Raw genomic sequence first — 25,206 nt, forward strand, 5'->3', positions numbered from 1 at the left:
CTCCCGACATTGTATTACTGCAAGAAACGCATTTGGTGGGGAACACATTCCATGCAATGAACCGGAGGGGCTACCGGTTGGTGGCACATTCGGGATTCACTTTGGGCTCTAGAGGGGCTGGTGTTATGATCCGTAGTTCCCTTCCTTTGGAGATTGATGAAACGATATTGGATGACAGGGGTAGGTATGCAGCGATCGTTGGTAAGTGGGAGGGGAGAACGTTTGCCATCCTCTGGGTATATGTCCCCCCGGGTTTACAGGCCACCACATTTGTCGACCTGGGGAAATTGGTACTGAGGCTTCCTGAGGGGCTTCTGGTGGTTGGAGGGGACTTCAACTCGGTGGTTGATGGCCTGGAAGATCGACATCCTCCCAGGGCTCTTACACCATCGCAATCCTGCCTTAGTGGTTTCTTGGAAACGTTTGGTATGGTGGATTGTTGGCGGATGCTTCACCCAGGACAGGCCCAATATACTTTCCACTACGGGGCCCATGGGAGCTTAGCCAGACTTGATTATTTCCTTGTGTCCGCAGCCCAGGCCACGGCAGTGCGAGAGACCAGACATTTGCCTAGAGGCATTTCGGATCACTCCCCGCTATGGACCCATATAGATCTCCATTTAGACGCAGGGGGCCGGGACGCCCCAATTAATCCCTGGCATCTCCGTGTTCCAGAGACTAGGGCTGGGGTGATTAAAGCTATAGATCACTACTTCGCTGACAATGTGGGATCTGTGTCATCGTCTGTGTCCCTATGGGAAGCTTTTAAAACGGTGATACGGGGCCAGACACACTCGCTGGTCGCCAGCTCTAAGAAGCGCCACAATGGGGAGGTTGAACAGTTGGAGTCTGATATAGTGGCTTTGGAGAGGGATCTTGAGAGTGGGGTCACGCGTGAAAAAGTGCATGATTTGCAATTGAAGCAGTCTGATTATAAAGCCTTGGTTACGAATGCCGCGAAAGCCATGAGTCGAGAACACCAGGGCCGTTTGTATGATGTGGGCGACAAGGCGGGGAAGTTGATAGCTTGGTTGGACAAAAGGGAGAGATCGAATCGTGTGGTGCCTGTGATTGAGCGATTGGATGGTGTACGTGTGACGGATCCGTTGGAGATTGTGGAGGAGTTCGCTTGTCACTTTCGAACGGTGTATGCACTGGTCTCGGACCGGCCGGAGGAAGACTCCCATCTTTTGCTTAGGGATATTGCTTTGCCTTGCCTGTCAGATTCTGATAGAGAGCAAATGGAGGCGGATTTCTCCACTGATGAAGTAGCGCTCGCTATTCGCTCCATCCGCTCTGGAAAAGCTACGGGCCCAAACGGTATACCCATCGAGCTGTACAAGTTGTATCCGAACAAAATGGCGTCGTATCTTCGCTCGATGTTCTTGGAGTCCAGGGAGAGGGGTATGCTTCCCCGTGATCAGCCCTTAGCGTCTATCGTGGTGATCCCTAAAGAGGGTAAACCCCGTGAACTCTGTACCTCCTATAGACCTATTTCACTTCTGAATGTGGAACCTAAAGTCTTGGCGAAAATATTAGCTAACCGTCTTATTAAAGTGATCGGCGATTTGGTACACCCGGACCAATCTGGCTTTATTCCAGCCCGTAATACCGCGCTGAATTTACGCCGTCTTCATGGCGTGCTGGCGAGGGCGGAGACGCTACGTGAGCCGGCCATTTTGGTTTCTTTAGATGCCACCATGGCATTTGATACAGTGGAATGGCCATATCTATGGGCAGCTCTGGCGAAGTTTGGCTTCGGACCGGTGTTCATCGGGTGGGTCCGATTACTATATGAGGATCCCCTTGCCCAGGTGGTCGTTAACGGTCGAGTGTCGGCTCCCTTTGTTCTGGGAAGGGGTACGCGGCAAGGATGCCCTCTTTCTCTGCTGCTTTTTGCCTTGGCTCTTGACCCCTTGGCTGCGATGGGAGCCATCCTCCAAGGGTATCAGATGGGCCCCCGGTTTTGAAGATTGCATTTCACTTTATGCGGACGACATTCTCCTTTACCTCACCTCCCCTCGGAAATCTCTGGGGGTACTGTTCGACGTCCTTAATTCCTTTGGAAGGAACTCGGGCCTGGTCATCAATTGGGGCAAGTCCTGTGTGTATTCGCTCACGGACGATACACCTCTCGTACCGCGCAACTGTCCTATACAAATATCATCCGCCGGGTTTAAATATTTAGGAATCCATATTTTGCGCGATTCGGCTGTCAGGTATCGACTCAATTTACGCCCCCCGCTTACTCGCTTAAAAGCAGATGTAAAAGCCTGGAGTAGACTGCCGCTGTCCCTGGTGGGCAGGGCAGCCTTATTCAAAATGATGTCCCTTCCCAGATTTTTGTATGCGCTTCAGAATACTTTGGATCTAGTGCCTTCTAGCTACTTCCACGAGATAGAGTGCCTACAAAGGAAACTGTTGTGGGCCGGACGTCCCCGGATTGCCTTGGCCAAGCTTACGCTGCCTTGGTATGATGGCGGTATTGCGTTGACGGATATACGGCGATATTACTGGGCCTCTCAACTGAGTTCGGTTTATCATGCGATGTATGGTCCAGCTTCTAACCCGGCTTTTGCTATGGACAAATGGCTGCTGCCGGGCGGAGACTATAACAGGGCGCTTTATTCCAAACGGTCTGAGGTAGCATTGACTGGGCCTACCAGAGTTGCGGTGCGGGTCTGGTACAACGCTAATGCTGCTATGGGCTGGTCAGACACTCTCACTCGAGCGACTCCACTCTACGCAGCTGAGAGGTTGGGCAATTTGTGGACTACCAAGGGTTTCGAAAAATGGGACCTTATTGGGATTAGTAAGGTGGGGGACCTTTGGCGGAAAGACAAGATAAAGTCTTTTGAAGAGCTGCAACTCTAATTCAAACTCGTTCCTCGAGAATACTTTCGTACCTACAAGTCCGACACGCCCTTTCCTCTGTTTTTCCGGCTGGCACGCTCGTTCCGGAATACACACCTCTGGAGGACAGAATACTCGACGGCCACGTCCCGGACAGTACGATCTCTCTTATATATAAAAAGCTGATAAACGACCGAGCGGACCTTCTTTTACAGCTCCGTATGGCCTGGACCGGCGATGGACTGGAACTTGATGATGAGGACTGGCAGGCGGCGATATCCGCCCCGAAGGAGGTAGCAATCTCGGCCCGTCTGAGATTGGTGCAGTTAAAAATCCTACACCGAGTGTACATGACGGGTCCTCGCTTGTTGCGTATGGGGTATGTTTCGGATGATTTGTGTAAGCGCGGGTGTGGAATGGTGGGTACATTCCTTCATATTTTGTGGGAATGTCCGGCGGTAGTGTCCTTTTGGAATCGTGTGCACGGTGTTATGACTGAGGTGACGGGTGTTTCGCTTTTGCCTGAGGCCCGAAGGTGTCTATTGAATGTGTGGGAGCCCAATGATTATAATGTGGCACAGACGCAGGTCTGTGGGTAATATGATCGCTAAACGTGACATTGCGCAATTGTGGAGATCGTCGAGGGCACCCAGTCTGTCGGCTTGGTCTAGAATCATGGACTGGTGCATATTTCGTGAAAAAACAGTTTACATTGCTCGGGGCAGGCCCAAGAAATGGGGGAGGGTGTGGAATCAGTGGAACCAATATTGTGGTGAAATTTGTACCCCTCCATTTGAGCCTCCCCCGGAGGTGCTACAGTCCCCTTAGCATGATGTTCCTTCTAGTTTGGACTTTGTCTATGTGTTGCTGGCTATCTCTTGTTCCCCCTTTCCCCCTCCCGGCTGCTCTTTCTGTAGACTATGTACAGTTGTGGATGTGGTACACCCTCCTCAGAAGGATTACTCACGTTTCTGCCTTTCGTTTAGCCTCTGCAGTTATTTTCTTATTTTTTGGGTTGGTGGTTTTTTCAAAAATACAAAATAAAAACCTTATTCCTCCTGTACTGTGATGTATGACATAACATGATTGTTTAATCGCCACCGGGCCCTAGGGTTGTCGGCTGGAGGGCTGTGTATTCATTCATCCTGATATGCTGTTGGAACTGTTGCCAGCCGACCCGAAGTGGCTCTATGACTGCTATTGTATTTCCAAGTTTATCAATAAAGGTTTAAAAAAAAATTAAACCTGCGCAAACGGCTCTACGTGTCACGCCAGAGGACGCTGCTGCTTTCTGCCGGCTCAAATAGACATTCTACTCGAGCGGCAGCTTCCTCAATGCGATTGGCAGATTTCTCAACGGGACGATTGCGGCCTGCGGCGACCGCCTGCGATATGAAATTTCACTTGTAGGAGGTCTAGAGCATGATTCTTTTCTCGCGAGCGCTCCTCAACTTACCGATATCTATTTATTTTATTTATTTATTTTCAGGTTTTATAGCTCAAGTGAAAAAACTCCGCTCTTCGTCATTTTGCAGAGTTTTTCGAAACTCCGCGCGGAGTGGGCAAAACTCTGCAAACTCCGCCAGCAAAGCGGAATTCTTTGCCCACCCCTAGTCTTAAAGCTGCTTTACCCTCAGTTCCTTACTGACGTTTGGGCACAGAAGATTCCCTGCTCATTGTGGTCTATTCCTTTACAGCTACGTCCAGCAGACCAGGCCAATATCTGTACCACTGTTTATAGACTACATAGAACACTGACGTGACGGGTCAGGGCAGCTAATATTTGAATCAATGAACTTCAACAGCAGAAATATTTAAATGACAATACGGTAAAGAAAAATATTGAGTATGGATAATTACATTCTAAAAGGGTTTTGTTCGCCTGCACAGCAAAAGGACGGTAGTTATCTTTAATTTAAAGCAATTAAAATCCTCTGCGCTACAAGGTTAGGCAAGTAATGGCACTTGCAGCTATAATGTTTGATGTCCAAGGCGCAGGAATTCTAACACTTCATGTAAATATGCCAAGCCACCATCTTAAGCTTAGAGGAGGTAATGGCCCCACTGATAGTCACTCCAACCACATAACTACCCCAAAGCACTATGATGCAGCAGGCGGTGACATTCCAAGCAATTTTCTCTAAATCCAGATGCTCCTCCAGAGCAATCCTATTCCTCTGACATCTTATGAAACTATAGTGACTGAGGACGGTACGTGTAAACAGGAGGCAGAAGCTAATTTACTTCCCAGATTGAATATAAATACGACCAACCTAACTGGTCACTAGCCTGACTATGGACCAACTGTAAATCACAAGTCTCCACAGAAACCTCTCAGCTCAATGATGTCACAGATAACAAAATAACATTCAACACCCAAAATCACCCACACACACACACCATTAAAAAATATATTTTCAAATCTGGTCTGCTGTTCCCCCCTGCAGCCTGAATTTCAAATAAAATGGAGTTGGGTGGGAAGAGATTGTATAGATGAGAACCTAGACCAATCCATGGTCACTTTCTATTTCAACCCTTGAGTTTTTGAAAATAGAACCTACCTATTTTTTGAGTACCTGGTGACACGCCCTCTTCTCACAGGAAGACTTACATATACATTTGAGATGCACATGTTTGGCAGATGACAAAGTTCAGTCTGATACCCAGTGTGAAGGATGGATCAGAAGCATAACTAAAGAAGAAGTCATAGAAGCTATTGTCATGAAGAGTTATGGAAAGGAGAACATAAATGGCATACAACCCTCTATCCTAACAATAGGGCACAATGGGGCACCATTAAAAATAGGGAAAAAACTTTGTTTCAAGGACCCACTCTTAAAAAAAGTCTTGGGGACGAGTCTAAAACATGAAGGAAGATACAATTCATCCACACTAGAGAAGCAATTTAAGCAGCTTTTCCTTTTGGTGTCGTGTATTAAGCTTGTGGTATCTAGATGACCTTTTGCTTGGTGGTGGATATTAGGAATAATATACTCTACTGCAGGCTGGAGTTGACTGAAAACTGCACTTTTATCAATTTCATTATTAACGTAGGTATTCACAAATTACTTTTTTTGCAAAAAAGAATATAAATAAGTACCTGTTTCAGGGATCAGGATGAACTTGAAGAGAGCAAAGTCTATTGAGGTGGTGAAGGTTTGCACACGTCGTTTGGTTCCCCGTGGTGCCCAAGTATCAATCACACTGCATAACAACAACAAAAAACAAGTTAATGAAAAAGTGACTTCGTGTAGATACGCTTACACAAGAGCTTCGTCTATATTGGTCAAAACAAAGGCAGTAATGAAAATCCATATAAAGACAAAGTGCAAGTGCTTTTAGAACTCAGCTTTGAGGTATGTGTTGAAAACGTGTTTTTTGTTGTTAAGCAGTAAGTAGCAGTTGAACCAGTGATCCAAATATCTTTCTGGGAGGCTTACAATGTTACTGCTGTTTGGGATGTATGCTACAGGCAATGGCCAGCACCACACCTGCAGCTTTTACAGTCCCTAGCACCGGGAAGAAATGATCACTTAGAAGTATTCCCTCTAAGAGCCTGCAGGAGTGTGAAATGAAACCACATATTTGATCACCAAGTGTCCATACCCAGTGCAACTACTGTGTTGGTGGGATTAAATCACTGTGAGTAAGACATCCAGAATCCAATTAACTCTGTGCTATCTGATGAAACGTCAAAGAAGAATTTTACAAAGGAATTCAATCAAGATGAATTAAGACACAACTGACCTACTCACTGACTTAGGTGGAGGTCAAGGACAAACAGTGCATGATATATCATACTTAATATATTTATTTTTTATGTAATATTACTTGTGTTATTCTATCTTGCAAACCTGTTCTTGGAGGGCTTCAGCACACTCTACATAGATGAAGAACATGCACATCAAATAAAATGCAAATATACACTAAGAAGCTTCTATCTTGACTTCGCAAACATTTTTTTTGGATCGGTTTGCCCTTGATTAACTCTCTCATATGTTATGTGCCTCAAGCTGAAAGAACGTATCATTTACTCAGTCCTAAGGAACACACCACAGGAGCAACCTAACAACTAGGCATTGAAACATCAACTTTTTTTTAATGGACTCCAATGATATGGACCAATAAGTAGGTGGAATTTAACAATATTAATCTGCAGGCAGAGTTTGCCTGGCTTCAAGATGCCCGCAGCCTGAGTAAGCTCCAGCGACCGATCCGACAATGCTGCAGGAATTGGAATAACTCCGAGTAATCTACAGTGCTATTCGCAAGACTTCGCAGGAGCGAACGCTCCGGTACTGTATCCCGCCATCGCCAAACCAATCAACCTATTTTTGGCGAGGTTACACCGAAGATTGTGATTGGCAGAGGTGCCGACTACCACGTATGGTGCATGGAACAAACTGCTGAGTGCACTCTGGGTGTCCGCGTTTTCCAGGACTCATGGCCGTGTGCGACCACGCCATCTGGGAGAGAACCAGTGGTCAGGATTGCCGACGGGCAAGGCACGGAGACTACTTGGTCCGCAACTGTGGGCATGACTGGTGTCCCCGATCCAGTGCCGGCTGAGGCCTACCTGCATTCCTGGAGCACTGAGAACTTTGGCCTACGACTGTGTGCAGCGGCGGTGTGCGTGCTGTGGTCCTGGCTGCCCCAGGTGACCACTCAGCAATTGCGTGTTGATCCCCAGCGTCCTCTGGGATATTGAAGTGAAAGTCACCGGTGCAATGAGGCAGGAGCGTGACAAAAATGCTGTTCAGTGCACAGGTTCTTTTTTCCACTGTTAGGCCAGACTCCCAAGCCCGACCCATTAGTACGTTCATCGAAGACACTATTCCTAAACTTACGGCACCACTCTGCCTTGCGGAGGGGGTCATACAAGGACTTCCCCGATAGACATTCCATTTACCCCAGATCTGTTCTCACTTCCCGGGACAACTGCTGATGTCATAGACAACTTTCTCTGCCACCATGCACCAATCCATGTATTTCTTCTAGTCTCGGAGAGTTGGTGCGGTCGGTGCTCACTACAAGCAGGCAATATTACGTTTGGCAATCGTCATACCTAAGGTTACCCAGGATAGTTCTTTGCGGCTCAGATCAGTAGCTTTCCATATGTATAAAAGACACTACGTAAGCGAGGATGACAATTATGCCCCACACATTTCTTGCATGCAGTGCACTATGGCATCCCAGAAACCTATCACGGCTAAACATTCCCATAGTATTTGATAAAAAAGTTCCCTCCCTCCAACACAGCCTACAACAGCTAGATTCCAAGCCTCTGCTCATCTTAACCAAGGTACTGCAGGAGAGATAGGATCTATGGAGAATCCTGGGCTGAAGAAGTCTAAACCTTGCACGCATGGCCACCTCCTTAGAAGAGGGTAGGGATTCTGACCAGTCCTCTTCTATTTCCCCCAAATCTGTGTGCCATCGTTCTCAAAGACAGAGGAGGGGGATCAGTGGAGCTATTGATAAGCTTTTAGTAGGTTAGGGAGATTGCCTTATGGTCCATTTGGTCCATTACAATCATGTCCCCTAATAGAGATATGTCTGGGAGCGAGGATAACTACCAGGACAGCAAGTCTTATTTGAAGGTATCGAAATGTTTCCAATGTTGCCAGGTCATATTCCTGCTGCAAGGAGGTGAACGGAACCACAACCCCCCTCTACCATAGGTCTCCCACTATTGAGATTCCTATAAGATCCCATCTGAAAAAGCCTGGGCACTTACACAACATACCTACCCTCTCTGAGTCCCAAAGCAGTGTGGCTTGGGTAACCTCTGTGAGAAGTTGGCCTGGCATATGATGTCCACTATTCTAGTGGGCACCTTGCCCCAGTCCAAACGACCCTTATTGATGGTAGGTTTAAGACAACCTTTATGAAAAGCTATCCTAGTAGTAGCTGTGGAGCGCAGCCTTCAGGCTAAGTCTTGTAGGAATGTAAAGCAGCTTGTTTTAACAGTCTATAAGCCGTTGAATAATCAAATGAAAGGAGATCAACACCAGGTATATATCAAATATATATGTATTTATTCTAAACACAACCCCTCTAGTCTCGTTATGAGGCTAGAGGCAAAAGTACAATACAAGAACTTAAATAGCACACAGTAAATTAGTACAGTATACGTTTTGCCCTAGGGGTCTCACAAACCATTTACTAAGTAAGTGGTATAAGAACCACGTGAGGGATAGAAGTTAGTAGAACCGCTGAAGCCTGTAGAACCGCTGGGGCAACCAGGAACCACCCATGGTAAGGACGCTGGAGACCCACAAAGGACACGTGCAGTGCCTAAATACAGCCGCAAATCACAATTGACTTCTATGGCGAAAGTTAAAGTTACAAAGATAAAGATTAGGGACACTTAGGAGTGGACTACGGTGGAACCCCTTCAGTACTGTACACTTCAAGAGTCAAGACCCACAGGAGCACCGAAGTGTTCGTGTTACCTCACCCAGGGAAGCCGGGTGCATAGGTGCCTTTTCGTGTCAGGTTTCGTGGGCGCTTACAATGGAGAGCAGCAAAGAAGTGCTGCAGGCGACCAGGAGAAAAGTGTCCGATGGATCCAAGGGTGGATCGGAGATTTGAAGAACCTGAAAGCAGAGGGGACAGAGTCTTGGTCACTAGCCAGTGACCAGGATGGCGACAAGAGGATGCCAGCCGATGCCGGGTGCTTTCAAGTGAAGTAGGTGAAGCTTGACTCTTCAGCCACGAGGACCAGGAGGCGTCGACAACAACCAGGAGCTGGATTCGAGCTGTCCCACGTCAGATGTCGAGTGCTGCAGCGTCTGTATCCCGATTGGACCCAACAAGTCTTGGCAACAGCAACCCACGCAAGATGACAAGATTGGCTTTGGTGCAGACCAGCAAGGTCTGAGGGACTCCCCCTTTGGAGGGGAGTCAGGGCACTTCTGGAGCAACCAGGGAAGCCCAAGAAACAAAGTAGATTCCTTCGTGGGGACCTAATAACCAACGGACAAGGGATTGTGAAGGCGCCTCCAGCGGAAATGCTGAAAGCCGGCCCACGGAACACTCGTGGAGTGTAGGCCCACAATCATTTATGCATAAGGTGCTCAGGGCTTGGACTACAAGTAGCCCAATGCACAACTTAGGGAAAGCTTGTCGATGCACTGACAAATGTGCAGGATGTCCAGGAGCTCCAGACCCACGTCTTTCGTGATAGCTACAGGTATTTGCTTCGCTGGGGACTCATGTCAGCCTCGGAGATGTCTGGAAGTCATTGTCCTGTGTCGCAGATTCTTCGGGATCTGGTGAGAGAATGCAGACCGGCAAGATGCTTCTTTGGTGCCCGATTGAACAGGGGATTCACTCCTTGACCCCAAGGGAGATTTCTTCTGTCTTCCAGTGGAAATGGAATGTCGAAGGTCCAAGATTTCTTCTTCAGAGTTTTGTGCAGGGTAATCTAAAGTCCTAGGGACTGGGTTCCTTTACTTCTACTAAGTTTAGGGGTTGGACTAAGTCTAGGGTCCCACCTATGGGAGGACCTGGGGAGGGTGTGGTTACACCCCTTCCCATTTGTCCAGTTTCACGCCAGAGCTGGGGCTGAGTGCCCCAGCAACCGGTCTGAACAGGGACATGCATGGGGACACCTTGTGTGCCCCAGGCACTGTCTGAAAAGCATTTACTGAATGCAACCCACTCTGCCCCATAAATTAAAGCCAGTCTGGGGAGGTGCTGGCATCTCCCTGGACAGGAAACATTGTCCAGGCCTCTCCTGCCGGAGTTTCGTCTAGCAGCAGGAGGTCAGACTCGTGTCTGTGGCAGCAGCATCCATTTTGTGAGGCTGGGGCTCTTTGAAACTATTACTGTGGAAGTGAGTGTGTACATGTCTTCTCCCTCTAGAATGGTGGAATGATCCTCCCCAGCCGCCAGAACTGGCGGAGGGGGGGGGAGGGGGGAGGGGGGGGGGTAGTATTCCAAAGTGTTTGACACCAAACACGACATGTTTTGAAAAAGCCAAACCAAAGTTAGCATTAACCGCGAGGATTATACTGCACTTAAGAGTATATGGTATAGCCATATTACTGAACAGCTATAAGGAAGGGAATCCGAAAGCTGCAAAGGGGCTCTGCTAATGCTAGGGCACCCGCTCACACAAAACCAAGCCCTCTGCCTTCTGGATTGTCAAGGCCTGCCATAGGAGTGACTTATAGGTTAATATGTGTCTGTTTAAAATGGTAGTTATAGGTATGCTAGATCTAAGTAAGGGGTGCTTACACCACCTTATCCAGGCTGCAAGTGCAGACCTGTGGTGCCATTTTGAAAGCCTTCCCAGGGGTGGCATAATACAGGCTTCAGTCCCTGGTAGGCCTCTGGGATACCTATGGCCTTGGTACCTAAGGTACCATATACTAGGGATTCACAAGAGTAACCCAGTAACCAATCTGGCATGTACCTAATGTACAGGATATCAATTTAGAGAGAGAACAGCTAGGCTGTGGTCCTGATTAGCAGGGCCACAGCCAGACTAAAGTCGATAAACCAGTGAAACCCAGCAAAAAGTGGGGGTAACCATTGGAAGCAGATCCTACTTCCTACAACCTTGTTCTGCCAACCCAGCATTGAATGCACTGAGTGGCAGAGTTGAACCGTGTGTTCTTTCGGTCCGGTAAGATGGAGGCATTTGGCAGGGGGGTATACCGTGCACGCACATATCCTCCAGGAAGTAGGACATACCCGTCCATTCAATATGCGGGTAAGTCTTGAAGCCGGTGCATTGATGGATGACTGCAACTTGCACAGTCCAGTAATATTTCTGGATATCAGGTAATGCTATCCACCCGCCGTCATACCACCCTGTGTCAGTTTCCCTCGGACTATTCACAGGGTCTTCCCGTCCCACAGTAGAGCTCTAACCTAACCTTCTTTGGCCCTAAAGTAGAACACCAAGACAGGGAAGGCGTATTTTGCAGAGTATAGAAAAACCACGGAAGGGCCATTATTTTTAACAGGGCTGCCCATCCAAGCAAGGAAAGAGGCAATAATCTCCTATGCACGAATGTCTCTCTGCAGTCACTTCTTTGGAGTTTGAAGCTTGTGGGAGCACAAAAGATCTGGGATTGTTGCGACATATGCATTGAGACAACATGAGCAGTCTTTCACCACCTATGACGCACAGTCTGATGGTAGGACTGGAGTAGGGCCGGGCAGGACGTATATAGTGGATTTGAATCAATTAATTGTGAATACTGCATACCTGCCAAAATTGGTGACTATATTCAATATTCTATTGATGGAGGAACGTGGTGCTGTGGCATAAAGGAGCACATCATCAGCATGCAGGGATATTCTGTCCTCCCAGTCCTCAGCCCAACATAGCCCCTGCATCAGCAAATCTCCCCGAACCCATGTTGCCAGAGGCTAGAGAATTCGAGAAAAAATTAGCAGTAAAAGGGGGAAAACATGCCTGGTTCCGCGTCAGAGGGGAAATACATTTGTTGTTTATTTTTAACCAAACTGTTCTTATTACTCACAATTATTTAGGAGTCCCGGGGCAAGAATGGACAAATGTAAGCTTGATCCCAGTAACAAGAAGCAGAACTGTTGCCACTGTGAATTTAATTGACTGCCTATGGACCAGTAACATCCACGATGGGTCTTCATCTCCTCTCAACCATTTGATGGGATTGGCTCTAGATGTTCCTGTAGGATTTTCTGACCGTTACAAATAATTAATTCATCTTGTTCCAAGTTGAGGCTAGAATTTCGGTATAGGCCTACACATCAATGAATTGAACCATTTTGCTCAACTTAATTTTTAGCCTACAATGTCACATTCCTCCATACTTACATAGCTTTTACATTTTTAAATTTTGTTTTGTGTGTTTATATATAAAATGTATTAATCTGTTAACTTCATTTTCTTTTCTAAACAGTGAAGGACATCCGAAGTAGGCGTAGCAAACCCAAGCTTAATAACCACTTGCCTGGGTCATCAAACGATGTGTCCAGACTGAACTAATCACTTCACCTTTCAAGAATGTTAACGCCAATAGGGCAGATACAAAGTAAGGACTATGCTACTGGTGGATTTTTAAGCTTAGTCTTTGCATTTCTTTTCTTGGTCCTCTCGTTTTTGAGCACTTATTACTTTTCCCCCTCCTCCTTTGCAAATATCTTCTTTAATCAGTTATCCAAATATTGTCATTTGCTGATTTAGAACGTGGACAACAGCAGAAGGATGGAGACAGCCTGGGATTTGCAGCTAATGCAGCTGTGTCTTGATACATGTGCACAGGCTAGCTAAAGTAAGTCCAATACAACAACCTTCTGGCATGGTGCTGCACTCCAAGGCTGTCTGGTGGCAAGGACAACCCCAAGGTGTAAGACGGCAAATCACTAGTGGGTCATGGTTGACACTTAACACCTTTGTCAGTGAATTGCCCCTCCAAGAAACAGCTGACAGGTGGATGTGTCTTGCTGAAACAAACTACAGAGTAACGAGTAACATGCGCAAATAATCATGGCTACAGACCAAGAACATTAAAATGCATTTCCTGACTGTAACAGTGGGAAGATCAAACCGATTTCAACGACCAACGAGAGCACACGCAACTAACTCGGCTTTTCTGATTATACAAAAAATGGGGAGGGCATGCTAGTCTACGATGTTTGCCCTAATGACTCTAGTCTATTTTTCTGAAATAAGTATATTTGTTTGGTCCACTCTCCTGGGTGCTTTCAGAATAACAATAATTGGAAACACAATATGCTGCATACCTGAATTTTAGGGAAGATCATGAAAACTATTGTCGTTGCAATCTAGAATTGCACACACGATTATTCATTTCACACTAATGAAATCATCTTCTGCGGCTACAACCTCCATATCACGGCTCGACTTCACAGCCAAGAGCTGCTTCAGCTCTGATCACAGCGCCCACTCACCACTTTGGTAAAGTGTAAAACTTTCTTTTTCTATGCAGTAAGAGTGATGTGTAGTAAAAAAACAGCTTCAAAACAGCAAGGACAAAGACCACTGCCAAAAATTCAACCAATATTATGACACTCTAAAAAGTACACACGACTTCATGCAAACTATGCCTGTGAGTACTCCTGTTTTTTAGGTCTCGCTGAACCAACGCGCATGCGTTGGTCTGCGAGAGTATAGTAGGCAAAACAACTCTTGAAACCAGCGAGGATTGTCCCCAATGCATGTGAGGTACTCAAGCGCGACGCTTCCCCAGCGCGCGCTTGGCCTCACTTCTCAATCACACCCCATATGGTGTTCCCTCCCACTCGCTCACACATCAAAGGCTGCTGCTCCCCCGCCATAGCGCTCCACCCCAACCCCCTACAGCAATGCCAAGAGCTTTTTTTTAATGTCCTTCAGACTACTCAGCGCAGTGCCCATTTTACGAGCGCCGTGCTTTCAACTTTAAAGCCCCATCTCCCCGAAGGGTGCTCTCCCTCCCACCACCAAACACAGGCTGCCTATGGAACTCCCCTCCCACCCCTGCTGCCAGGTTAAGAAGTTCATCTGCGACCCGGTTCAGTCTCTTCCACTTCCCTCGAAGTTTTGACGATGCATTTGTCCGTAGGGTGCCCTCACTTCCACCACTTAAAACAGGCTGCCTGGTTAACTCACCCCCCTTCCCCGCTGCCAGGTTAAGGAGACTGCCCCTTCATCATCAGCCTCGTCCGGGGATCACCTCTTCAGCTGCAACAGCCATGGTGATCAGACGCTTTTAAGCCACTGCTGCATTGGTAATTAACCCCTGGGATCCCGGAAGACTCCGTAGGCTTTTGTGATCATTTCATGCCCTGCACCTAATCTCTCCCTGCGCCATCGCTGCTCCGATCTAAATGGATGCAGCTGTGGGTCTTGTTAACTTTGAAGACACTTTAACATAATTTAGCTTGGCGCAGAGCTCTCTCATTCTAGTTTTGTCCTGTGCAGCCAGCGCTCACAGCGCTCGCCCCCGTTCCCTCCCACTCGCTCGCTCCTCTGCCCCCCCCCCCCCCCTGCCCCCCACCCGACTTGAAATGAAGCCTCTTGTTACACTGCTTGTTCACCTTGTTTCCCTTCTTTCTCTTCCTGTGTCTTTTATTATTCTCGGATGTCTGCGCCGGTCTCGTTTCCTTAAACACTCTTTCACTCCCTCTGTATTTCTCCTTTCCTCTCTGCCTTTGTCCTCGTTTCACCCCCTCTAAATCTGTATCTAACTTTGCTCTCTCGTTCTCTTTTTTTGTTGATACCTTATCAAACGGATGTACCAAGAACTGCATTTAGTAAAAGAAATCTAAAAAAGTAAGACCGAGGGAATGGGTACATTGAATGATTTTGTAGCCCAGTTTAATTAAAACTAATTATTCAGCAATCCATTCAGTAATAAAGAAAAAAGCACATCAAACTAACAATAAAGCTCATAAAATGGTGGACAATTGTGCGTGCACTTTAATATGGAATTTTAAAAACACATACACTCCTCCTGCATAAATAACATTAATTACTACCCTAGCACACTTTGTAGGACCTCACCACCATTCTGTACAATGATCAAGCACTTAATATGTAAAAAAGATAGTACGGGCTTTAAAAATTCTTCACTTTTGTTCCAAAGTTTCCACTTAATGTGGCTATATTTTTTAGTCTTCGTGTATTTCTCTAGCAATACTGAGTTTATTTCTATTAAATTATACAAATAAAAATGTGAGTTGCAGACCTGCCAACTTAACCACATCATTGCTATCGTATATTTCCCGCTGTGTGCTGCCATTTGCAAAATCCCATTGTTTGTGACAAGGTCAACTCGTCATAAGCACAGCGCAGGTAACACCCATGACGAGTTGACCTTGTCACAAGCATCGAAGGGGTTAATACATTTCACTGTTTATGGCAGAGACGTGGCCCTGAAAGGGGCGGGCTTCATGCAGAGAACTGCTTCTGAAAGAGGCACTCTGCCCCCCTTGATTGCCTCCTCTCGAGGAAAAAACAACAAAAAACAAGTAACAAAAGCTTGCTGAGCTGCAGACGATGTCCTGGGGTCTTTTCACACTTCTTAATTGACATCAGCTACTCAGAGCCTCCCAAAACAGCTGAAAAGAAACTATTGTGAAGTGGTCTCCAGCAGTTTCCCTCCCACCGTGTGAGGGCAGTCGATATCGTGTGGCACACGGTTGCATGGTGTGAGTTCGAAGGTCTGGAGATGTAATGTATATGAAAACTGATTTTTTTTAAATTATATTTATTGAGACCAAACATTTAGCAATACAAATTCCTACTTGCACAGCAGAATTGGTTATTAATACAGAATAAAAAAAGAAAGTCATTAAACAAATTAGGCAAACGGTACAGCAAAGCATTCCTAGAGATTGAAAATAAAGAAAGCAGAACAGAAAAGGAGGAATAGAAAATGATAATACGGCCAGGAAATTGCTATTCCTTTATCCAACCCATTCCGCCACCGGCACCCACATCCTGGTTGCTAGTTGCCGCGAACCCGCTACATGAAAAAACGGAAAATTCTAGCCGGTGTATAGCTAACAATCTTGCTCGCCACTGTACAAAAGTTGGAGCTTCCGGAGAAAGCCACTGAGATGTTATGCACAGATGGACCTGCGACATAGCAATAAATATAAGGGCTGATTCATATAAGGAGTTACTGCCTACTAGTGTGTTACCAACCTCTACCCCAAATATCACGAGTGCCGGAGTCAATACAAATCTAATCTTAAATGTAACATTAATAAAGCGCTCAATATCATCTAGAAACCCACAAAGGGTTGGGCAGGAATGAAACATATGTATTATATCGGCTGCCAGCAGCCCACATCGTGCACAGGCATTGCCCTTTATGGCACCCCACTTTGCAATCTTAGCGGGCGTTTAATATAAATCTAACATTGCCATATAACTTTGAGTCTTGAGTGAGCCTGACACAATAACCTGACTGGCGAGTTCTAACACCGAAGTTAAATCAATACCAGCCCTTCCAAATTTCAATTCCCACTTAGGGCTTTGAACTGCCAGATCATCCGGAAGAGTTGAAACTATATACTGATACAGCATTCCTAATCTGCTTCTCTTCTTGATCAATTCAATAATTGGTACTTTCTCCAGCATACCAGGTGTTTTCTTCAAATATTTTTGGATAAAACTTTGAATCTGTAAGTACTTAAAAAAGTCGTGTGGAGATAACTGGAATTTATTCCTAATATCACTATAGGGTAAAACTACTCCGTCCTCCACCATATCACCCGTCTACCCTGAAAACTGATGTTGATATTATTAAATTGTACTCCTCCAATGCTCCCTGCCTGGTTACAGTCTTTTAAGCCAACAAGCTGGTTGAAACGTTTATAACTGGACTATGCTTTTCTAATGCTATCTAGCCATTTTAGAAACAGGCTTCTTTACGCCTGGCATGGACTAATAGCTTTATTTATGATCTAACCTTACTTGGTAATTGCACTTCTAAAGGTACCGCATCCCCAGACATACTTTTGCCTGTCCTTAAATTCAGAAGGAATTGAAGGGCCTGCCTGGACTTTACATTCTGTTATTTCTGTGCTGCAACATAAACAGGGTAAGTGCCTATCATCTTTGGCCTACAACGACTTTCTTTTTTAGCTTTTGACAGATGCGGTCATTGATATTTTCCGTTTGTAAGAGACGAAAAAACGAGACCGCTAAATCATTTCAGCAGAGAAAAACAGATACTGTGACAACTTTAGGAACGGATTATGAACGTATTTTCTGTGCAAAGTGAAGAACATGCCCTTCCATCCCAGCGAAGCCCTTCCATCCCCAATATCACCACTCTCCACTCTGTCCCCTCCCACCACTCTCTCCTTTCACCACCATCCCCTCTCACCACTCTCCCCTCCTCACTCTTCTCCTCTCATTATCCCCCTCTCCTCACTATTCTCACCCCCACTCTCCCCTCTCCCCACTCTCCCCACTCTCCCCTCTCACCACTCTCCCCTCTCACCACTCTCCCCTCTCACCACTCTCCCCTCTCACCACTCTCCCCTCTCACCACTCTCCCATCTCTCACCACTCTCCCCTCTCACCACTCTCCCATCTCTCACCACTCTCCCATCTCTCACCACTCTCCCATCTCTCACCACTCTCCCATCTCTCACCACTCTCCCATCTCTCACCACTCTCCCATCTCTCACCACTCTCCCATCTCTCACCACTCTCCCATCTCTCACCACTCTCCCATCTCTCACCACTCTCCCATCTCTCACCACTCTCCCATCTCTCACCACTCTCCCATCTCTCACCACTCTCCCATCTCTCACCACTCTCCCATCTCTCACCACTCTCCCATCTCTCACCACTCTCCCATCTCTCACCACTCTCCCATCTCTCACCACTCTCCCATCTCTCACCACTCTCCCATCTCTCACCACTCTCCCATCTCTCACCACTCTCCCATCTCTCACCACTCTCCCATCTCTCACCACTCTCCCATCTCTCACCACTCTCCCATCTCTCACCACTCTCCCATCTCTCACCACTCTCCCATCTCTCACCACTCTCCCATCTCTCACCACTCTCCCATCTCTCACCACTCTCCCATCTCTTCCCATCTCTCCCATCTCTCCCCACTCTCCCATCTCTCCCCACTCTCCCATCTCTCCCCACTCTCCCATCTCTCCCCACTCTCCCATCTCTCCCCACTCTCCCATCTCTCCCCACTCTCCCATCTCTCCCCACTCTCCCATCTCTCCCCACTCTCTCACCACTCTCACCACTCTCACCACTCTCACCACTCTCACCACTCTCACCACTCTCACCACTCTCACCACTCTCACCACTCTCACCACTCTCACCACTCTCACCACTCTCACCACTCTCCCATCTCTCACCACTCTCCCATCTCTCACCACTCTCCCATCTCTCACCACTCTCCCATCTCTCACCACTCTCCCATCTCTCACCACTCTCCCATCTCTCACCACTCTCCCATCTCTCACCACTCTCCCATCTCTCACCACTCTCCCATCTCTCACCACTCTCCCATCTCTCACCACTCTCCCATCTCTCACCACTCTCCCCTCCCTCTCACTTCAATCTCCGCTCTCCTCATTATCCCCACTCTATCCTCTCACACCACTCTCTCCTCTCTCTCCACTCTTCCTCTATTTCTGTCTCACTCTCTCCTGCCCCTTCACTGTTTGGCCTCTCCACTTTTCCTCTTTTTCTGTCTCACTCTCTCCTGCCCCTTCACGGTCTTGGCCTCTCCACTCTTCCTCAGTTTCCGCCTCACTCTCTCCTGCCCCTTCACTGTCTTGGCCTCGCTACTCTTCCTCTATTTCCGTCTCACTCTCTCCTGCCCCTTCACTGTCTTGGCCTCTCCACTCTTCCTCAGTTTCCGCCTCACTCTCTCCTGCCCCTTCACGGTCTTGGCCTCGCTATTCTTCCTCTATTTCCGTCTCACTCTCTCCTGCCCCTTCACTGTCTTGGCCTCTCCACTCTTCCTCCATTTCTGTCTCACTCTCTCCTGCCCCTTCACTGTCTTGGCCTCTCCACTCTTCCTCTATTTCCGTCTCACTCTCTCCTGCCCCTTCACTGTCTTGGCCTCTCCACTCTTTCTCTATTTCTGTCTCACTCTCTCCTGCCCCTTCACTGTCTTGGCCTCGCTACTCTTCCTCTATTTCCGTCTCACTCTCTCCTGCCCCTTCACTGTCTTGGCCTCTCCACTCTTCCTCAGTTTCCGCCTCACTCTCTCCTGCCCCTTCACTGTCTTGGCCTCGCTACTCTTCCTCTATTTCCGTCTCACTCTCTCCTGCCCCTTCACTGTCTTGGCCTCTCCACTCTTCCTCAGTTTCCGCCTCACTCTCTCCTGCCCCTTCACTGTCTTGGCCTCGCTACTCTTCCTCTATTTCCGTCTCACTCTCTCCTGCCCCTTCACTGTCTTGGCCTCTCCACTCTTCCTCTATTTCTGTCTCACTCTCTCCTGCCCCTTCACTGTCTTGGCCTCTCCACTCTTCCTCTATTTCCGTCTCACTCTCTCCTGCCCCTTCACTGTCTTGGCCTCTCCACTCTTCCTCTATTTCCGTCTCACTCTCTATTGCCCCTTCACGGTCTTGCTTCTGTTTATTGTATTTGCACAAATCTAATATCTTGGTCTATTCCTTTTCAATAATCAGGCATTTTTGTTTATTAGGTGTTTATGCTTTTGATGGGTTTATTTATAGGCACAATCTATCTATTCATCTTTCGCCCTCACTCCATCCATCTACCGCCCTCACTCCATCCATCTACCGCCCTCACTCCATCCATCTACCGCCCTCACTCCATCCATCTACCGCCCTCACTCCATCCATCTACCGCCCTCACTCCATCCATCTACCGCCCTCACTATCAATCTACCGCCCTCACTATCAATCTACCGCCCTCACTATCCATCTACCGCCCTCACTCTATCCATCTACCGCCCTCACTCTATCCATCTACCGCCCTCACTCCATCTACCGCCCTCACTCCATCTACCGCCCTCACTCCATCTACCGCCCTCACTCCATCTACCGCCCTCACTCCATCTACCGCCCTCACTCCATCTACCGCCCTCACTCCATCTACCGCCCTCACTCCATCTACCGCCCTCACTCCATCTACCGCCCTCACTCCATCTACCGCCCTCACTCCATCTACCGCCCTCACTCCATCTACCGCCCTCACTCCATCTACCGCCCTCACTCCATCTACCGCCCTCACTCCATCTACCGCCCTCACTCCATCTACCGCCCTCACTCCATCTACCGCCCTCACTCCATCTACCGCCCTCACTCCATCTACCGCCCTCACTCCATCTACCGCCCTCACTCCATCTACCGCCCTCACTCCATCTACCGCCCTCACTCCATCTACCGCCCTCACTCCATCTATCGCCCTCACTCCATCTATCGCCCTCACTCCATCTATCGCACTCACTCCATCTATCGCACTCACTCCATCTATCGCACTCACTCAGCACCACCACTCAGGGGCACCACAGCATCAATCATTCAACAACAACTGGTTCAAATATGTTCTCTCAATCTTTCAAGCTTTATTACAAATGTCACAAAAAGAAGTTAATAGTTCACTTCTGTTCTTGGATTTTCGTCTCAATAAAATACACAACACAATCTTCACAAAAGTTATTTACAAAAGTTTAAGCTATTGCTATTATAAATTACAATAACTTATTTAAGTATTAATTATTTAAAAAAATTAAAAGCCATTGTTATTTGTAATAGCAATACATCTAAGTCACGTAAATACAACACATATTGCATTACAAATGCTATAGATGTCACATTTGCAAAAGTTATAACTATTGGCATAGTAAATGACAAAGCTATTAATTTAGCTATTTTCAAAACCAACACAGAAATAAAATAATTGTCATTTACAATACCAATAGCTCAAAATTTCCTAATGCGAGACCTATTGCATTGCAAATGCTGGTTTAAAAGTGGGGCGTATGACACCGATGCCTTGGTTTTAAGGCGACGTCTCAAGTGCTAGGCAAAGAACGGAGACAGAATGAATCCAGAGTAGAAGGATATCGTAACATGGAAGTTACGTTTGGATCAGTAAACAGAGATGTTTGACACAGCGAGAGAGAAAAGGAAACACGAGGAGGAGAGCGAGAGATGGAGAAACAAAGATGAGAAGGGAGAGTATGCAAAAAAAAGTAAACATATTCAGTATAAATTAACACAGCACAGCACTTAGGGAAGCAGGTAAATTCCATTTATCTCTGCGAAGATACCACTGTACCGCTACAGGTTTCAGCAAACAGATTCACAAGGAAAGAAAAGGGAAAGGTGAAAAAGCCTTCAAGATCATTAATGAGTATTGACTGTTGGAGCGTTCGTATAAGTGAAATGGATTCTAGTGTCACAAGATCTCTTAATTGGAAGTTGATTTAGCCAAGACCATCTGATACAGAAAGTTAACCAACATGCATAAGAAAAACAAAGGGAGTGCCCAAAACTGTTCTCGTGTTTAGGTGAATATGTAGGTCTTTGTCTCAAACTGATAGGCATCTGTGACTAAATGTCCCCCAAATTGTAAAGGGTGGACTACATTTTCCTGAAAGGGACAGCTGAGGGACTGCCCCAAAATATTCAAACGCAAGAGTTTCCTTATATGCTATCTCACTGACTACTAATGTAAACTGTATGCAAATGATCTCTCTATCTTTTTCCTTCTGGTCAGTTGGTTCCAGCAACCACTAAGATAGAAAGCAGGCAATTATTAATTGCATTTACACGTCAAAGCTGAGGTCTAAGTTTAAAAGGTGCAAAAAGTTCAGATCCTTAAATATGACAAAGCCAGTTTACCATCATGAAAAAAGTTGTTTTACCTTTGGTGGGAGGTATAAAGGAAAGGCGTTTCTTTTTGGGGAATGATGCCTCTCCGTTAACCAGTAGGTGGGAAAGGTGCATCTCTAACACAGTGATGGGGGTGGGAGTGCTTCTATTGAGTACAGTATGCTAGAAAGGTGCTTGTCTATAGGTGGTATGGTAGAAACGAGTTTCTCTAATGACCAGTATGGGGTAAAGGTACTGCTGAATTGAAAGGTATGATAGAAAAGTGTTTCTCGCAGGAGGTATAGTTTATTTTAACCAGTATGGAGTAATGATGCTTCCCCAATATCAATCCATCGATCAAAACGTTATTTAGACAAAAAAAAACAGCCATAAAAACACAGTACAGAAATAACTATCAACACATATTTGCAAATTTACATAAATGCATAAAATGAGAGAATATAAAAACACATCTTAAAATTAATAATACATGGTTAGAAAGTCATAAATAAGATAACCATGGTGGACATCCTATAGATAAAGGTTTTCTAAAAATAGAGCAAGCCCACCTGATAGTTTAGCCCAAAGTGCACATTTCATATTATAAATCTTAATTTGAATGATAAATAACTATAAGAAAGTACAAAGTCCTCTATATCAAGTTCACAGCTACTAAATAACGTACTATAGTAATAATCAATAGCACAGTAAACACTACAGCAGTTAGTCGTGTTTCGATCTCCTGGACACGGAGGCAGCTTGCAAAAATGATAAAACTGTAAAAATAACAGCTGTTAGGGAGCATATGAAGATGCATCAAAGCTGGCCTGACTTGATCAAAATTCAAAAATGTCAGCAAGGGGTTTAAAAGCGAAAGTACGAGATAAACATTATAAAGTGCAGAGTGTCCTGCGGAGATTTATTATCGCAGCCATAAGGTAACCTTGCCTTAGTCCAAGCCGACCCGCATGGAGATGCAAAAGGTAATGAAATTGGAAATACCTAAACCTGGCCAATAAAAACCTATCATGTTGTGAGCGGACCATGGCAAGATATGGCTCCCTCCCCTGCACGTTTTCATCAACATGTGACCCCAAAATGATGGTTTTAGGAGCTCTAAACACTCTCTCCCTACATGGGAGCGTTCCAAAAACATTATTTAACACCACCCAAATCGCGCGTGGAGAGGGGAGTGGGGTCCTCGTAAATGTCAGGCCTACCTATTAGAGCGAAAGCAGCCTTGACATAGGCTAACCACAGTTTTTTCATCAAGCACAATATGTGGTTCAAAACAAAAACACCCTACCAACCACACTCGCTACAAGGTATAGCTTGCTACCCGTTAGGGTAGGGGGCTTCACAAATGCTATAATAAATTGAGATACACCAAGAAGGATGAAAAAGGGCAACTTTTTATTGTGAGTGGAACCTTCATCAATAGATGTGAAGAATGCAAGGCACGCATCTGTTATAGAGGCACTGTGAAGACCGTGATCTCAAAGCTCTTCTCCGATAGGCTGGCTCCCCTGCAATGCGCGTTTTAACTGTTTTTGGCTTGCAGTTGCAAATACTCGATGCAAACTGAATCGATTCAGAATAAATGCATTTCATTGGAATCAAGACGTTACCGACGTGTTTACTTCCAGAGATGTTTATAACAGTCTACACGTAGGGTCAATTTCCTTTTTAACACTCATAATTATTATCCTTCCGTGTCCTGATAATAATCTGACGAGTCATTCACCTGGCCTCAAACATTGACATCCACAATGGTTTGTTTATATTGGATCAAAACAATGACATATTGGTGTTATAACTAAGGACATGTTGGAATGGCCACCAAACAATATTTTAACAATTTGTCCATACAAAGGTCCAAAGTTTTCTATGCCACTTGATTGTATATTTGTAATTTATCTCCTGCTGTGCCGAGATTACGGATACCCCCTCCCCCCCCCCCCATTCCCCACACTTGGACTGCACGTGCCTCCCCGGGCAAACAACATTAGACACCCAGGGATAGGGTGGGTCCGCGTAGGAAAGTGAACATCTCTATTACCTGCAGGAGGGAGAGGCCTGTCATGGAACGCTCACATCCCCTGTGGCTAGGGTCGGAGTTGTGATGAGGCAGAAAGAAGGGATGTGTATGCTGCATGAGGCGACTAGGAACCAAAGGCCTCACCCCTCAGAGTGTCTAGACTCCGGGGGACGAGGTCAGGAGCGAGTTGGCATGTGCCGGACTGCACTGTGGTGCACCCCTCAGATTCGAAGCTTGACAAAATTCCAGCAGCCATCACCGCCACCAGACAAGACTTGAGAGACAGACTGGACGCAGTGGTAGTTGAGTTCAGCTTGCTACATGACGATCAGCTGAAACTCACTGTGCATTACACAAACCGAAAATACCCTTCAAACATTTCAGCTGACAGTAGCAGATCTTGAGGGAAAAGTCAAGGAGGACCTTACAGCCAGAGTCCACGTGTTGGGAAACCGAGCAAAAGATTCAGATTGAAGGTTGCACCATAACAACATATGCATTTTCAGCTTCCCGGTGGGCGTGGAGAGATCGTTCCCAGTTGCCTTCTTCAAGACACGGCTATCCACAACTGTGACACCTGCAGTCGTGTCTCCTTTCTGCTTGGGGGGGCAGGACCACCGGGTGCAGGCCCAGAGACTGCACAGCGGATTGCGTTTAAAACGGGATGCATTATTTTAAAAACCCTACAAAACACAGGTCCAAAATTTATAAAAAACCTTGTTTCTAGATACAATCCTTCTTTGAATCTTCGTTCTGCCTATAAATCTTTATTGGTTGTCCCGACCTTTAAGAAAAAACGCCTTGGTGGCTGCTGTTTTGACCATCTCGCAGCCACCTTCTGGAATTCTTTACCACTCCCTTTAAGAATGAGCCCAGACCTTCTCACCTTTAGACATTCTCTTAAAACATGGCTTTTTTATCAGGCTTACCTTTGAGTATTTTGTGTGTTATGTTCCTTCCAATAGCGCCATGAAGCCTACGGGCGTACGAGCGCTTAATAAATACATTTTAACATAACATAACAGAGACCT

At 46.4% G+C, this 25,206-nt stretch overlaps 1 protein-coding gene across 4 annotated transcripts in view; it reads right to left on the bottom strand.

Moving 5' to 3' along the window:
• Window positions 1–25,206, bottom strand: part of TAOK3 (TAO kinase 3) — a 1,449,622-nt gene that overhangs the window by 1,181,711 nt on the left and 242,705 nt on the right. For all 4 annotated transcript variants that reach the window (XM_086943286.1, XM_086943287.1, XM_086943290.1 and 1 more), the window contains one exon: window positions 5,954–6,057. The gene's annotated coding sequence lies outside the window, so the exon portion shown is untranslated. The remainder of the gene's footprint in view (window positions 1–5,953; window positions 6,058–25,206) is intronic.

The sequence above is a fragment of the Lissotriton vulgaris genome, chromosome 11 (genome assembly GCF_964263255.1).
Source record: "Lissotriton vulgaris chromosome 11, aLisVul1.2, whole genome shotgun sequence".
Lineage (NCBI taxonomy): Eukaryota > Metazoa > Chordata > Amphibia > Caudata > Salamandridae > Lissotriton > Lissotriton vulgaris.